The sequence below is a fragment of the Ranitomeya imitator genome, chromosome 7, assembly GCF_032444005.1.
Source record: "Ranitomeya imitator isolate aRanImi1 chromosome 7, aRanImi1.pri, whole genome shotgun sequence".
Taxonomy (NCBI): domain Eukaryota; kingdom Metazoa; phylum Chordata; class Amphibia; order Anura; family Dendrobatidae; genus Ranitomeya; species Ranitomeya imitator.
The window spans coordinates 141,328,678-141,343,447 of NC_091288.1; the positions used below are offsets into that span (position 1 = coordinate 141,328,678).

Genomic DNA, 14,770 nt, shown 5'->3' on the forward strand with positions numbered 1-14,770 from the left:
AAGTCCACCTTTTTTTGGCTAAAATGACCCAAACTGAGATGAAGAAAGAAAACCACTGCTGACGTTCGAAATCAAGATTTTCTGTTTACTAAACAGGCGCTTAGACCAACTGATTCAAAGGACAAAAAGGTGTGATACTTTAGAAAGCCTGCTTAGCGAGTCAGATGCATAAAGAGGAGGAATTTCAAAATAAAATCCACTGGTTTTAAGTTGTCATGCTTGATGCCATCTTTCTTCCTTTTTGGCCCTTATACAGAAGACATTCTTCATCTCACAATTGCACTATCAGTAAAGACGTAGCCAAGGTAAATTTGAGGTTTCATGCAAGTGAAATTCCCATTTTTAAGATAGGAAGTTTCTTTTTGAGATGATGAAAACAAGGCACTGCTGAGATTCGAACTCAGAATCTCCTGTTAACTAGACAGGCGCTTTAACCAACTAAGCCACAGCACCACAAGCTGGAAAGCCTATGAAATCTAGGGAAGATGTAAGCACCGATCAAACCTTTCAAGTGGTTAACTTAACAAGACAACATTGAGTTGAGTTTCATTCCATGCACACAGAAACGTGGAACAGGATTTCATTCTCAGTCATGACAATTAAGAAACCAAGTAAATTATGAATAGCATTCATTCAACGACATTGACAATTTGCAGAATGCAATAGAATCTGGCTCGATGACAAGGCCTTGGGTTTTGAAGTTCCATAATTGAATGATCCATCTTCTAGCACAGCTTCAATTTGGTACTTGTTTTTCTTCCAAGTTATGACACAGAATAGGCAGATTGAAGGAATGCCACAGCAGGGCCAAAAGAGTTTGCCCCAATCTAACTGTAAAGAATAGACACTGTAATATCTTCAACGAAAACACACTTACCCGTAAAAATAATCATTACATCTTTTCTCCTTAGCGCATGTGCGCCATACAGATGAGGTGGCTGAGTGGTTAAGGCGATTGAATGATCCATCTTCTAGCACAGCTTCAATTTGGTACTTGTTTTTCTTCCAAGTTATGACACAGAATAGGCAGATTAAAGGAATGCCACAGCAGGGCCAAAAGAGTTTGCCCCAATCTAACTGTAAAGAATAGACACTGTAATATCTTCAACGAAAACACACTGACCCGTCAAAATAATCATTACATCTTTTCTCCTTAGCGCATGTGCGTCATGTAGACGAGGTGGCTGAGTGGTTAAGGCGATGGACTGCTAATCCATTGTGCTCTGCATGCATGGGTTAGAATCCCATCCTCGTCGGTTTAATCTGCCTGTTTCATGTTGTATTGTTTTGTTTTCATTTCTAGCCAAAGCGGTAGATACGTCAAGCTTGAAAGTTTATCTTCCTTTTTAAGAAAGCTGCTATCAAACTTTGCAGAGTTAGAAGTGTAATTCCACTGGTTTTATTTTGAAATGCTTGATGCCATCCTTTATTCTCTAAAGAAAGTTATATCGTCTAATTCCTTTTTAAGCGTTTCGACAGCAGAGATTTTTTTTTCTCTCAACTGCACTATGTTATGACTGTGGTAAAGACTTGTTTAATGTCATACAAGAACAAAAGTCCACTTTTTTTTGGCTAAAATGACCCAAACTGAGATGAAGAAAGAAAACCACTGTTGACGTTCGAAATCAAGATTTTCTGTTTACTAAACAGGCGCTTAGACCAACTAAGCCAAAGGACAAAAAGGTGTGATACTTTAGAAAGCCTGCTAGGGAGTCAGATGCATAAAGAGGAGGAATTTCAAAATAAAATCCACTGGTTTTAAGTTGTCATGCTTGATGCCATCTTTCTTCCTTTTTGGTCCTTATGCAGAAGACATTCTTCATCTCACAATTGCAATATCAGTAAAGACGTAGCCAAGGTAAATTTAAGGTTTCATGCAAGTGAAATTCCCATTTTTAAGATAGGAAGTTTCTTTTTGAGATGATGAAAACAAGGCACTGCTGAGATTCGAACTCAGGATCTCCTGTTTACTAGACAGGCACTTTAACCAACTAAGCCACAGCACCACAAGCTGGAAAGCCTATGAAATCTAGGGAAGATGTAAGCACCGATCAAACCTTTCAAGTGGTTAACTTAACAAGACAACATTGAGTTGAGTTTCATTCCATGCACACAGAAACGTGGAACAGGATTTCATTCTCAGTCACGACAATTAAGAAACCAAGTAAATTATGAATAGCATTCATTCAACGACATTGACAATTTGCAGAATGCAATAGAATCTGGATCGATGACAAGGCCTTGGGTTTTGAAGTTCCATAATTGAATGATCCATCTTCTAGCACAGCTTCAATTTGGTACTTGTTTTTCTTCCAAGTTATGACACAGAATAGGCAGATTGAAGGAATGCCACAGCAGGGCCAAAAGAGTTTGCCCCAATCTAACTGTAAAGAATAGACACTGTAATATCTTCAACGAAAACACACTGACCCGTAAAAATAATCATTACATCTTTTCTCCTTAGCGCATGTGCGCCATGTAGACGAGGTGGCTGAGTGGTTAAGGCGATTGAATGATCCATCTTCTAGCACAGCTTCAATTTGGTACTTGTTTTTCTTCCAAGTTATGACACAGAATAGGCAGATTAAAGGAATGCCACAGCAGGGCCAAAAGAGTTTGCCCCAATCTAACTGTAAAGAATAGACACTGTAATATCTTCAACGAAAACACACTGACCCGTCAAAATAATCATTACATCTTTTCTCCTTAGCGCATGTGCGTCATGTAGACGAGGTGGCTGAGTGGTTAAGGCGATGGACTGCTAATCCATTGTGCTCTGCATGCATGGGTTCGAATCCCATCCTCGTCGGTTTAATCTGCCTGTTTCATGTTGTATTGTTTTGTTTTCATTTCTAGCCAAAGCGGTAGATACGTCAAGCTTGAAAGTTTATCTTCCTTTTTAAGAAAGCTGCTATCAAACTTTGCAGAGTTAGAAGTGTAATTCCACTGGTTTTATTTTGAAATGCTTGATGCCATCCTTTATTCTCTAAAGAAAGTTATATCGTCTAATTCCTTTTTAAGCGTTTCGACAGCAGAGATTTTTTTTTCTCTCAACTGCACTATGTTATGACTGTGGTAAAGACTTGTTTAATGTCATACAAGAACAAAAGTCCACTTTTTTTTGGCTAAAATGACCCAAACTGAGATGAAGAAAGAAAACCACTGTTGACGTTCGAAATCAAGATTTTCTGTTTACTAAACAGGCGCTTAGACCAACTAAGCCAAAGGACAAAAAGGTGTGATACTTTAGAAAGCCTGCTAGGGAGTCAGATGCATAAAGAGGAGGAATTTCAAAATAAAATCCACTGGTTTTAAGTTGTCATGCTTGATGCCATCTTTCTTCCTTTTTGGTCCTTATGCAGAAGACATTCTTCATCTCACAATTGCAATATCAGTAAAGACGTAGCCAAGGTAAATTTAAGGTTTCATGCAAGTGAAATTCCCATTTTTAAGATAGGAAGTTTCTTTTTGAGATGATGAAAACAAGGCACTGCTGAGATTCGAACTCAGGATCTCCTGTTTACTAGACAGGCACTTTAACCAACTAAGCCACAGCACCACAAGCTGGAAAGCCTATGAAATCTAGGGAAGATGTAAGCACCGATCAAACCTTTCAAGTGGTTAACTTAACAAGACAACATTGAGTTGAGTTTCATTCCATGCACACAGAAACGTGGAACAGGATTTCATTCTCAGTCACGACAATTAAGAAACCAAGTAAATTATGAATAGCATTCATTCAACGACATTGACAATTTGCAGAATGCAATAGAATCTGGATCGATGACAAGGCCTTGGGTTTTGAAGTTCCATAATTGAATGATCCATCTTCTAGCACAGCTTCAATTTGGTACTTGTTTTTCTTCCAAGTTATGACACAGAATAGGCAGATTGAAGGAATGCCACAGCAGGGCCAAAAGAGTTTGCCCCAATCTAACTGTAAAGAATAGACACTGTAATATCTTCAACGAAAACACACTGACCCGTAAAAATAATCATTACATCTTTTCTCCTTAGCGCATGTGCGCCATGTAGACGAGGTGGCCGAGTGGTTAAGGCGATGGACTGCTAATCCATTGTGCTCTGCATGCATGGGTTCGAATCCCATCCTCGTCGGTTTAATCTGCTTGTTTCATGTTGTATTGTTTTGTTTTCATTTCTAGCCAAAGCGGTAGATATGTCAAGCTTGAAAGTTTATCTTCCTTTTTAAGAAAGCTGCTATCAAACTTTGCAGAGTTAGAAGTGTAATTCCACTGGTTTTATTTTGAAATGCTTGATGCCATCCTTTATTCTCTAAAGAAAGTTATGTCGTCTAATTCCTTTTTAAGCGTTTCGACAGCAGAGATTTTTTTTTCTCTCAACTGCACTATGTTATGACTGTGGTAAAGACTTGTTTAATGTCATACAAGAACAAAAGTCCACTTTTTTTTGGCTAAAATGACCCAAACTGAGATGAAGAAAGAAAACCACTGCTGACGTTCGAAATCAAGATTTTCTGTTTACTAAACAGGCGCTTAGACCAACTAAGCCAAAGGACAAAAAGGTGTGATACTTTAGAAAGCCTGCTAGGGAGTCAGATGCATAAAGAGGAGGAATTTCAAAATAAAATCCACTGGTTTTAAGTTGTCATGCTTGATGCCATCTTTCTTCCTTTTTGGCCCTTATGCAGAAGACATTCTTCATCTCACAATTGCACTATCAGTAAAGACGTAGCCAAGGTAAATTTGAGGTTTCATGCAAGTGAAATTCCCATTTCTAAGATAGGAAGTTTCTTTTTGAGATGATGAAAACAAGGCACTGCTGAGATTCGAACTCAGGATCTCCTGTTTACTAGACAGGCACTTTAACCAACTAAGCCACAGCACCACAAGCTGGAAAGCCTATGAAATCTAGGGAAGATGTAAGCACCGATCAAACCTTTCAAGTGGTTAACTTAACAAGACAACATTGAGTTGAGTTTCATTCCATGCACACAGAAATGTGGAACAGGATTTCATTCTCAGTCATGACAATTAAGAAACCAAGTAAATTATGAATAGCATTCATTCAATGACATTGACAATTTGCAGAATGCAATAGAATCTGGATCGATGACAAGGCCTTGGGTTTTGAAGTTCCATAATTGAATGATCCATCTTCTAGCACAGCTTCAATTTGGTACTTGTTTTTCTTCCAAGTTATGACACAGAATAGGCAGATTGAAGGAATGCCACAGCAGGGCCAAAAGAGTTTGCCCCAATCTAACTGTAAAGAATAGACACTGTAATATCTTCAACGAAAACACACTGACCCGTAAATATAATCATTACATCTTTTCTCCTTAGCACATGTGCGCCATGTAGACGAGGTGGCCGAGTGGTTAAGGCAATGGACTGCTAATCCATTGTGCTCTGCATGCATAGGTTCGAATCCCATCCTCGTCAGTTTAATCTGCTTGTTTCATGTTGTATTGTTTTGTTTTCATTTCTAGCCAAAGCGGTAGATACGTCAAGCTTGAAAGTTCATCTTCCTTTTTAAGAAAGCTGCTATCAAACTTTGCAGAGTTAGAAGTGTAATTCCACTGGTTTTATTTTGAAATGCTTGATGCCATCCTTTATTCTCTAAAGAAAGTTATATCGTCTAATTCCTTTTTAAGCGTTTCGACAGCAGAGATTTTTTTTTCTCTCAACTGCACTATGTTATGACTGTGGTAAAGACTTGTTTTTTTTTAAACTTCTTTTTATTAACTTTTAAGATAACAAAGTGTACATGCAATACAATTAGATATGTCATATAGCAAAATGATACCCAAGAACCCTAACCCTCCCCAATCCCTCCCAAACCCATCTCTGCGTGCATTGAATATAGAGTTATTTATGGGATTGGTGTGTGACCGCTAATTCGCTGCTCTAGATACCATTGGGTATTTTCAAAATGGTCTCGGAGTTTGTCCCTAACCCCCAGGGGTAAGGATGGAATGAAGAAAGACCATGTGTTTAAAAATTTACCATACATCTTTTCTTTACTCGTCAACGCGTCCATCCATTCCATTTTGAAAAGGAACATAATCTTAGCATGGATGAGAGACTGTTTTGGGACAAACGGACTTAACCAGTGCTGTAATATGCTTTTCCTAGTAGCCGAGGCCCAGATCGTGAGAGTAGCTTTAATATGTTTAGGTAATTTGTGTTGATTTTCATCTAAAATGTTAAAAATAGCCCATTGTGGTGTAAGTGGGAAATTAATCCCACACATCGTCTGCAACCCATCATGTACCATTTCCCACAGCTCCTGGATCTTTGGGCAATCCCAGAGATGATGATATATATCGATATTTTGTGTTTTACATTTGGTGCAAGAATAAGAATTTGAAGGAGACATTCTAGACTGCAAATAAGGGGTAATATAGGCCCTGTGTAATATCAGTAAGGCCATATCCATATAGCTACTGTATGCCAGTATCTTTCTTTGTGCTAAAGTGGCTTCAAGGAAGTCACCTGCCCCGAAACCTGGGATATCCTTTGATCATTTTGCTAGTCCCGTGTCCCTCCCCTCCCATGACCATCTTTTGCATATTATAGAGTAAATGCTACTTGTAGAAGCCGGCTGCGATCTAGTGTTTCTGATAAAGCTGTCCAAACTATTCCTTACCTCCCCCACATCTCCATCTGGAAGACATTTTTGTACTAGACTGCGTGCCTGAAGGAATAAGAAAGGATTGATGTTAAACAACGGGAAACGTTGTGATGCTATGTCAAAGGAGAGTAACGAGAACCAGAAATCCATCAAATCAATTGCTTGTGTGCATCCCTGGCCTGCCAGAAGACTATAGAACGGTGGTGGAGTCCCTCGTAGAAAACCAGGAATGCCTAGGAATGGCTGAAACGGGGATATCCCAGCACGTACTTTGCAGAGCCTTCTACATCGCCTCCAAGTCTGTATCGTTTGCCACAATATCGGGTGCTCCTGAAGCTCGGACGGAAGTCCATCCCCGCCCAAATGCAAAATAGCTGACAACGATATATGTGGATATATTTGTTGTTCTAAATTAATATTAGCAAAATGAGAAACTCCCCGTATCCAATACATGGCGTACCTAAAGTTGGCTGCTAAGTTATACCTTCCTATATCAGGGAAATTAATTCCTCCCTCAGTCCTTGAAGTCTGTAATTTTAATAGTCCTAAGCGTGTTCTGCCCCCAACTCCCCATATAAACCTCCGAAAAGCTGTATTTAACAATCTAAGATCTGCCCGGGAAAGTAACAGAGGAAGCGTCTGAAAAGTGTACATCAATTTAGGAAACACTATCATCTTGATCAAGTGACAATGGCCTAAAAAGGATAGTGTGAAATGTTTCCACGAGCTTAGTAGACCAGTGATTGAAGCCAATAGTGGTCTATAATTGAGTCTATATAGAATAGATGGGTCTGCTGGGAGTTGTATACCCAAATATTTAATGAACTCTTGGCTCCAATGAAATGGAAACAATGGGTCACGTAATCTTCCGGATCTAAAGAGTGCCATGGCCTCAGATTTTTTAAAATTGACTTTGAAGCCTGAGCATCTGCCGAAATCTCCCAGAGTTTCCATTATGGCCGGAACCGCACGAGTCGGGTTATGTTGTGAATTCCGCTCTTGGGCTCCCTCCGGTGGTTGTAAGTGGCACTTTTGTGAGTTCTGCTCTTGGGCTCCCTCTTGTGGTTTCTAGTGGTATGGCTGCTCCTTGGAGTTAGCTGTCATCAGCTGCCTCCACTTATCGTCTCTTCTGCTCGGCTATTTAGGCCTGGCTCTTTCTTCAGCCAGTGCCACTTGTAAATGGTTCCTGGTTGGATTCACATCTCTTTGGAGTTCCCTGTTATCCTGACCAGTTCAGCAAAGCTAAGTTTTTGCTTGCTCTTTTCTGTCCATAGATTGTGGACTTATCCATTCTGTGCTTTCTATGTTTGTCCAGCTTATCAGTGTGAATTAATTCTGTCTTGCTGGAAGCTCTGGGAGGCAGATTTGCCCTCCACACCTTTAGTCAGGTGTGGAGATTTTTTGTAAACTCTGCGTGGATTTTTGTAGTGTTTTATACTGACCGCACAATATTCCATCCTGTCCTATCTATTTAGCTAGACTGGCCTCCTGTGCTCATCCTGGTTTCATTCTGTGTATGTCTTTTCCCTCTCCCCTCACAGTCATTATTTGTGGGGGGCTAATCTATCCTTTGGGGATTTTCTCTGAGGCAAGATAGCTTTCCTGCTTCTTTCTTTAGGGGTAGTTAGCTCTTAGGCTGTGACGAGATGCCTAGGGAGAGTTAGGAGCATTCCACGGCTACTTCTAGTGTTGTGTTGAGCTTAGGGACTGCGGTCAGTACAGTTACCACTTCCTTCAGAGCTCGTTCCATGTTGCTCCTAGACCACCGTATCATAACAGGTTAGCAATGAATAAAAGGATGTCATCGGCAAAAGCTGAGATTTTTATTGAGGTGGTTCCGACCCTCACTCCTTCGAATGCCGCCTCATCCTGCAGCGCTCTCAAGAGCGGGTCTAAAGCCAGATTAAACAGCAGAGGGGACAACGGGCAGCCCTGACGCATTCCTCGCTGAATTTCAAAAGGTCTGGATAGGGTGTTATTAATGGACAGCCTGGACACCGGATTCCTGTAGATTGCTTTAACCGCACCACAGAACCATGGACCAAAATTTCTGAATGTTAGCAGATCATGCAAATAATCCCAGGCTACCCTGTTGAATGCCTTATCGGCATCTAGGCTGACCACAATAGTTTTCATGTGTTTAAGCGATCTGCTGTAAGATATAGCTCCCAGTGCCGTTCTAATGTTATATGTAATTTATTTCCCGTGTACAAAACCAGTTTGTTGGGGCAAAATCAAATTTGGAATTATTTTTTGAATTCTGTTGGCCAAAATTTTCGTGAAGATCTTGAAGTCGGAATTGAGCAATGATATTGGTCTATATCCCTCAACCTGCATGTGATCTTTACCTGGCTTTGGAAGAACAATAATAACAGCTTCATTAAACCGATCTGGGAGACAACCGTTATTGACTATATCATTATACAATTCACAAAGATGAGATGCTATGGGAGCTCCCAGAATTTTATAGTGTTCATTGCTGAAACCGTCTGGACCGGGGGCCTTGGATAATTTAAGTGTACTGGTTACCTGCAGTATTTCCGTGGTAGTAATAGGGGAGTTAATAGCTCCCCTTTCATCTTCTGTGAGTGTCGGTGCTAGATTGTTTTTTAAGAATTTCCCATTTTCTCCTCCCTCCTTCGGCTCTGAAGTGTATAATTCACCAAAGAATGATCTAAATTCCTTTACTATTTCCTCATCTTTTGTTAATACGGGGCCATTTTGTTTTTGAATTTTATGTATCCTCGTAGCCGTCTTAAATGGACGCGTAAGGGAGGCCAGCTGTTGTGAATTCTGTGGCAGAGCTCCCTCCTGTGGTCACAAGTGGTACTTCGGCTGATTCTCTCTGTGAGCTTCTGTTGGTGGAGGGAAATGGTACTGCGGCTTCTGAGTTTCCTCCCTCAGGTGATCTGGTGAGGTCGTTGGGTGCTTCTCTACTTGGCTCCACCTAGTGCTTTGATCCTGGCTTCCTGTCAATGTTCCAGTGTTGGACTTGCTTTTCCCTGGATCATTCCTGTGGCCTGCTGCTCTGCATAGCTAAGTTCTTCTTTGCTATTTGTTTGCTATTTTTTCTGTCCAGCTTGTCTAATTTGTTGCTGGAAGCTCTGGGACGCAAAGGGTGTACCTCCGTGCCGTTAGTTCGGTACGGAGGGTTTTTTTGCCCCCTTTGCGTGGATTTCTTTAGGGTTTTGTGTAGACCGCAAAGTTACCTTTTCTATCCTCGATCTGTTAAGAAAGTCGGGCCTCACTTTGCTGAATCTATTTCATCTCTACGTTTGTCTTTTCGTCTTAACTCACAGTCATTATATGTGGGGGGCTGCCTTTTCCTTTGGGGTATTTCTCTGAGGCAAGGTAGGCTTATTTTCTATCTTCAGGCTAGTTAGTTTCTCAGGCTGTGCCGAGTTGCATAGGCAGAGTTAGGTGCAATCCACGGCTGCCTCTAGTGTTGTTTGGAGAGGATTAGGGATTGCAGTCTGCAGAGGTCCCACGTCTCAGAGTTCGTTCTATGATTTTGGGTTATTGTCAGATCACTGTATGTGCTCTAAACGCTATGTCCATTGTAGTACTGAATTGCCTTTCATAACAGTACAGGAAGCCCAAAGTACTAATGATTCTCAATAGAGGGAAAAAAGAAGTTCTGAGACCATTTTTTTTTCTTTGCACTGTGTTTTGCCTTTTTTTTTCCCCTAGACATTTGGGTGGTTCAGTACACAGGTGTAGCAATGGACATTAGAAGTCTGTCTTCATTTGTGGATCAGCTCTTGGCAAGAGTACAAAAGATTCAAGACACTATTGATCAGAAAGCTATGTTGGAACCAAGAATTCCTATTCCTGATTTGTTTTTTGGAGATAGAACTAAGTTTCTGAGTTTCAAAAATAATTGTAAATTATTTCTGGCCTTGAAACCTCGCTCCTCTGGTGATCCAGTTCAACAGGTTTTGATTGTTATTTCTTTTTTGCGCGGCGACCCTCAGGACTGGGCATTTTCTCTTGCGCCAGGAGATCCTGCATTGAGTAATATTGATGCGTTTTTCCTGGCGCTCGGATTGCTGTACGATGAACCTAATTCAGTGGATCAGGCAGAGAAAAATTTGCTGGCTCTTTGTCAGGGTCAGGATGAGATAGAGGTATATTGTCAGAAATTTAGAAAGTGGTCCGTGCTCACTCAATGGAATGAATCTGCGCTGGCAGCTATGTTCAGAAAGGGTCTCTCTGAAGCCCTTAAGGATGTCATGGTGGGATTTCCTATGCCTGCTGGTTTGAATGAGTCTATGTCTTTGGCCATTCAGATCGGTCGACGCTTGCGTGAGCGTAAATCTGTGCACCATTTGGCGGTATTACCTGAGCTTAAACCTGAGCCTATGCAGTGCGATAGGACTTTGACCAGAGTTAAACGGCAAGAACACAGACGTCTGAATGGGCTGTGTTTCTACTGTGGTGATTCCACTCATGCTATCTCTGATTGTCCTAAGTGCACTAAGCGGTTCGCTAGGTCTGCCACCATTGGTACGGTACAGTCAAAATTTCTTCTGTCCGTTACCTTGATCTGCTCTTTGTCATCGTATTCTGTCATGGCATTTGTGGATTCAGGCGCTGCCCTGAATTTGATGGACTTGGAGTATGCTAAGCGTTGTGGGTTTCTCTTAGAGCCCTTGCAGTGTCCTATTCCATTGAGAGGAATTGATGCCATGCCTTTGGTCAAGAATAAGCCTCAATACTGGACCCAGCTGACCATGTGCATGGCTCCTGCACATCAGGAGGTTATTCGCTTTCTGGTGTTGCATAATCTGCATGATGTGGTCGTGTTGGGGTTGCCATGGCTACAAGCCCATAATCCAGTATTAGATTGGAAATCCATGTCGGTGTCCAGCTGGGGTTGTCAGGGGGTACATGGTGATGTTCCATTTCTGTCAATTTCGTCATCCACCCCTTCTGAGGTTACAGAGTTCTTGTCTGATTACCGGGATGTATTTGATGAGCCCAAGTCCGATGCCCTACCTCCGCATAGGGATTGTGATTGTGCTATCAATTTGATTCCTGGTAGTAAATTCCCAAAAGGTCGACTGTTTAATTTATCCGTGCCTGAGCACGCCGCTATGCGCAGTTATGTGCAGGAATCCCTGGAGAAGGGGCATATTCGCCCGTCATCGTCACCATTAGGAGCAGGGTTCTTTTTTGTAGCCAAGAAGGATGGTTCGCTGAGACCTTGTATAGATTACCGCCTTCTAAATAAGATCACGGTTAAATTTCAGTACCCCTTGCCATTGTTATCTGATTTGTTTGCTCGGATTAAGGGGGCTAGTTGGTTCACCAAGATAGATCTTCGTGGTGCGTATAATCTGGTGCGAATCAGGCGAGGAGATGAATGGAAAACTGCATTTAATATGCCCGAGGGTCATTTTGAGTATCTAGTGATGCCATTCGGACTTGCCAATGCTCCATTAGTGTTTCAGTCCTATATGCATGACATCTTCCGAGAGTACCTGGATAAATTCCTGATTGTGTACTTGGATGACATTTTGATCTTCTCAGATGATTGGGAGTCTCATGTGAAGCAGGTCAGAACAGTTTTTCAGGTCCTGCGTGCTAATTCTTTGTTTGTGAAGGGATCAAAGTGTCTCTTTGGTGTGCAGAAGGTTTCATTTTTGGGGTTCATCTTTTCCCCTTCTACTATCGAGATGGATCCGGTTAAGGTCCAAGCCATCCATGATTGGACTCAGCCGACATCTCTGAAAAGTCTGCAAAAGTTCCTGGGCTTTGCTAATTTTTATCGTCGCTTCATCTGCAATTTTTCTAGTATTGCCAAACCATTGACCGATTTGACCAAGAAGGGTGCTGATTTGGTCAATTGGTCTTCTGCTGCTGTGGAAGCTTTTCAAGACTTGAAGCGTCGTTTTTCTTCTGCCCCTGTGTTGTGTCAACCAGATGTTTCTCTTCCGTTCCAGGTCGAGGTTGATGCTTCTGAGATTGGAGCAGGGGCTGTTTTGTCGCAGAGAGGTTCTGATTGCTCAGTGATGAAACCATGCGCTTTTTTTTCCAGGAAGTTTTCGCCTGCTGAGCGAAATTATGATGTGGGCAACCGAGAGTTGCTGGCCATGAAGTGGGCATTCGAGGAGTGGCGTCATTGGCTTGAAGGAGCTAAGCATCGCGTGGTGGTATTGACTGATCATAAGAACTTGACTTATCTTGAGTCTGCTAAGCGGTTGAATCCTAGACAGGCTCGTTGGTCGCTGTTTTTTGCCCGTTTTGACTTTGTGATTTCGTACCTTCCGGGCTCTAAAAATGTGAAGGCGGATGCTCTATCTAGGAGTTTTGTGACCGACTCTCCGGGTTTGTCTGAGCCGGCGGGTATCCTCAAGGAAGGAGTAATTGTGTCTGCCATCTCCCCTGATTTGCGGCGGGTGCTGCAAAAATTTCAGGCTAATAAACCTGATCGTTGTCCAGCGGAGAGACTGTTTGTCCCTGATAGGTGGACCAATAAAGTTATCTCTGAGGTTCATTGTTCGGTGTTGGCTGGTCATCCTGGAATCTTTGGTACCAGAGAGTTGGTGGCTAGATCCTTTTGGTGGCCGTCTCTGTCGTGGGATGTGCGTGTTTTTGTGCAGTCCTGTGGGATTTGTGCTCGGGCTAAGCCCTGCTGTTCTCGTGCCAGTGGGTTGCTTTTGCCCTTGCCAGTCCCGAAGAGGCCTTGGACACATATCTCTATGGATTTTATTTCTGATCTTCCCGTTTCTCAAAGGATGTCGGTCATTTGGGTGGTCTGTGATCGCTTTTCTAAGATGGTCCATCTGGTACCCTTGTCTAAATTGCCTTCCTCCTCTGATTTGGTGCCATTGTTCTTCCAGCATGTGGTTCGTTTACATGGCATTCCAGAGAATATCGTTTCTGACAGAGGTTCCCAGTTTGTTTCGAGGTTTTGGCGAGCCTTTTGTGGTAGGATGGGCATTGACTTGTCTTTTTCCTCGGCTTTCCATCCTCAGACTAATGGCCAGACCGAACGAACCAATCAGACCTTGGAAACATATCTGAGATGCTTTGTTTCTGCCGATCAGGATGACTGGGTGTCCTTTTTGCCTTTGGCTGAGTTCGCCCTTAATAATCGGGCCAGCTCGGCTACCTTGGTTTCGCCATTTTTCTGCAATTCTGGGTTCCATCCTCGTTTCTCTTCAGGACAGGTTGAGTCTTCGGACTGTCCTGGTGTGGATACTGTGGTGGACAGGTTGCAGCAGATTTGGACTCATGTAGTGGACAATTTGACCTTGTCCCAGGAGAAGGCTCAACGTTTCGCTAATCGCAGACGCCATGTGGGTCCCCGACTTCGTGTTGGGGATCTGGTTTGGTTATCTTCTCGTCATATTCCTATGAAGGTTTCCTCTCCTAAGTTTAAACCTCGTTTCATTGGTCCGTATAGGATTTCTGAGGTTCTTAATCCTGTGTCTTCGTCTGACCCTTCCAGATTCTTTTTCCATACATAACGTATTCCATAGGTCATTGTTGCGGAGATACGTGGCACCTATGGTTCCATCTGTTGATCCTCCTGCCCCGGTTTTGGTGGAGGGGGAATTGGAGTATATTGTGGAGAAGATTTTGGATTCTCGTGTTTCTAGACGGAAACTCCAGTATCTGGTTAAATGGAAGGGTTATGCTCAGGAAGATAATTCCTGGGTTTTTGCCTCTGATGTCCATGCTCCCGTGCTTGTTCGTGCCTTTCATGTGGCTCATCCTGGTCGGCCTGGGGGCTCTGGTGAGGGTTCGGTGACCCCTCCTCAAGGGGGGGTACTGTTGTGAATTCTGTGGCAGAGCTCCCTCCTGTGGTCACAAGTGGTACTTCGGCTGATTCTCTCTGTGAGCTTCTGTTGGTGGAGGGAAGTGGTACTGCGGCTTCTGAGTTTCCTCCCTCAGGTGATCTGGTGAGGTCGTTAGGTGCTTCTCTACTTAACTCCACCTAATGCTTTGATCCTGGCTTCCTGTCAATGTTCCAGTGTTGGACTTGCTTTTCCCTGGATCATTCATGTGGCCTGCTGCTCTGCATAGCTAAGTTCTTCTTTGCTATTTGTTTGCTATTTTTTCTGTCCAGCTTGTCTAATTTGTTGCTGGAAGCTCTGGGACGCAAAGGGTGTACCTCCGTGCCGTTAGTTCGGTACGGAGGGTCTTT

General features: G+C 42.6%; 1 non-coding gene across 1 annotated transcript; it reads left to right on the plus strand.

Moving 5' to 3' along the window:
• The first annotated feature begins 4,034 nt into the window (after nt 1-4,034).
• On the plus strand, nt 4,035-4,116 carry TRNAS-GCU (transfer RNA serine (anticodon GCU)). Its single transcript has one exon. It is a non-coding gene; the product is annotated as a tRNA-Ser (tRNA).
• The last annotated feature ends 10,654 nt before the right edge of the window (nt 4,117-14,770 follow it).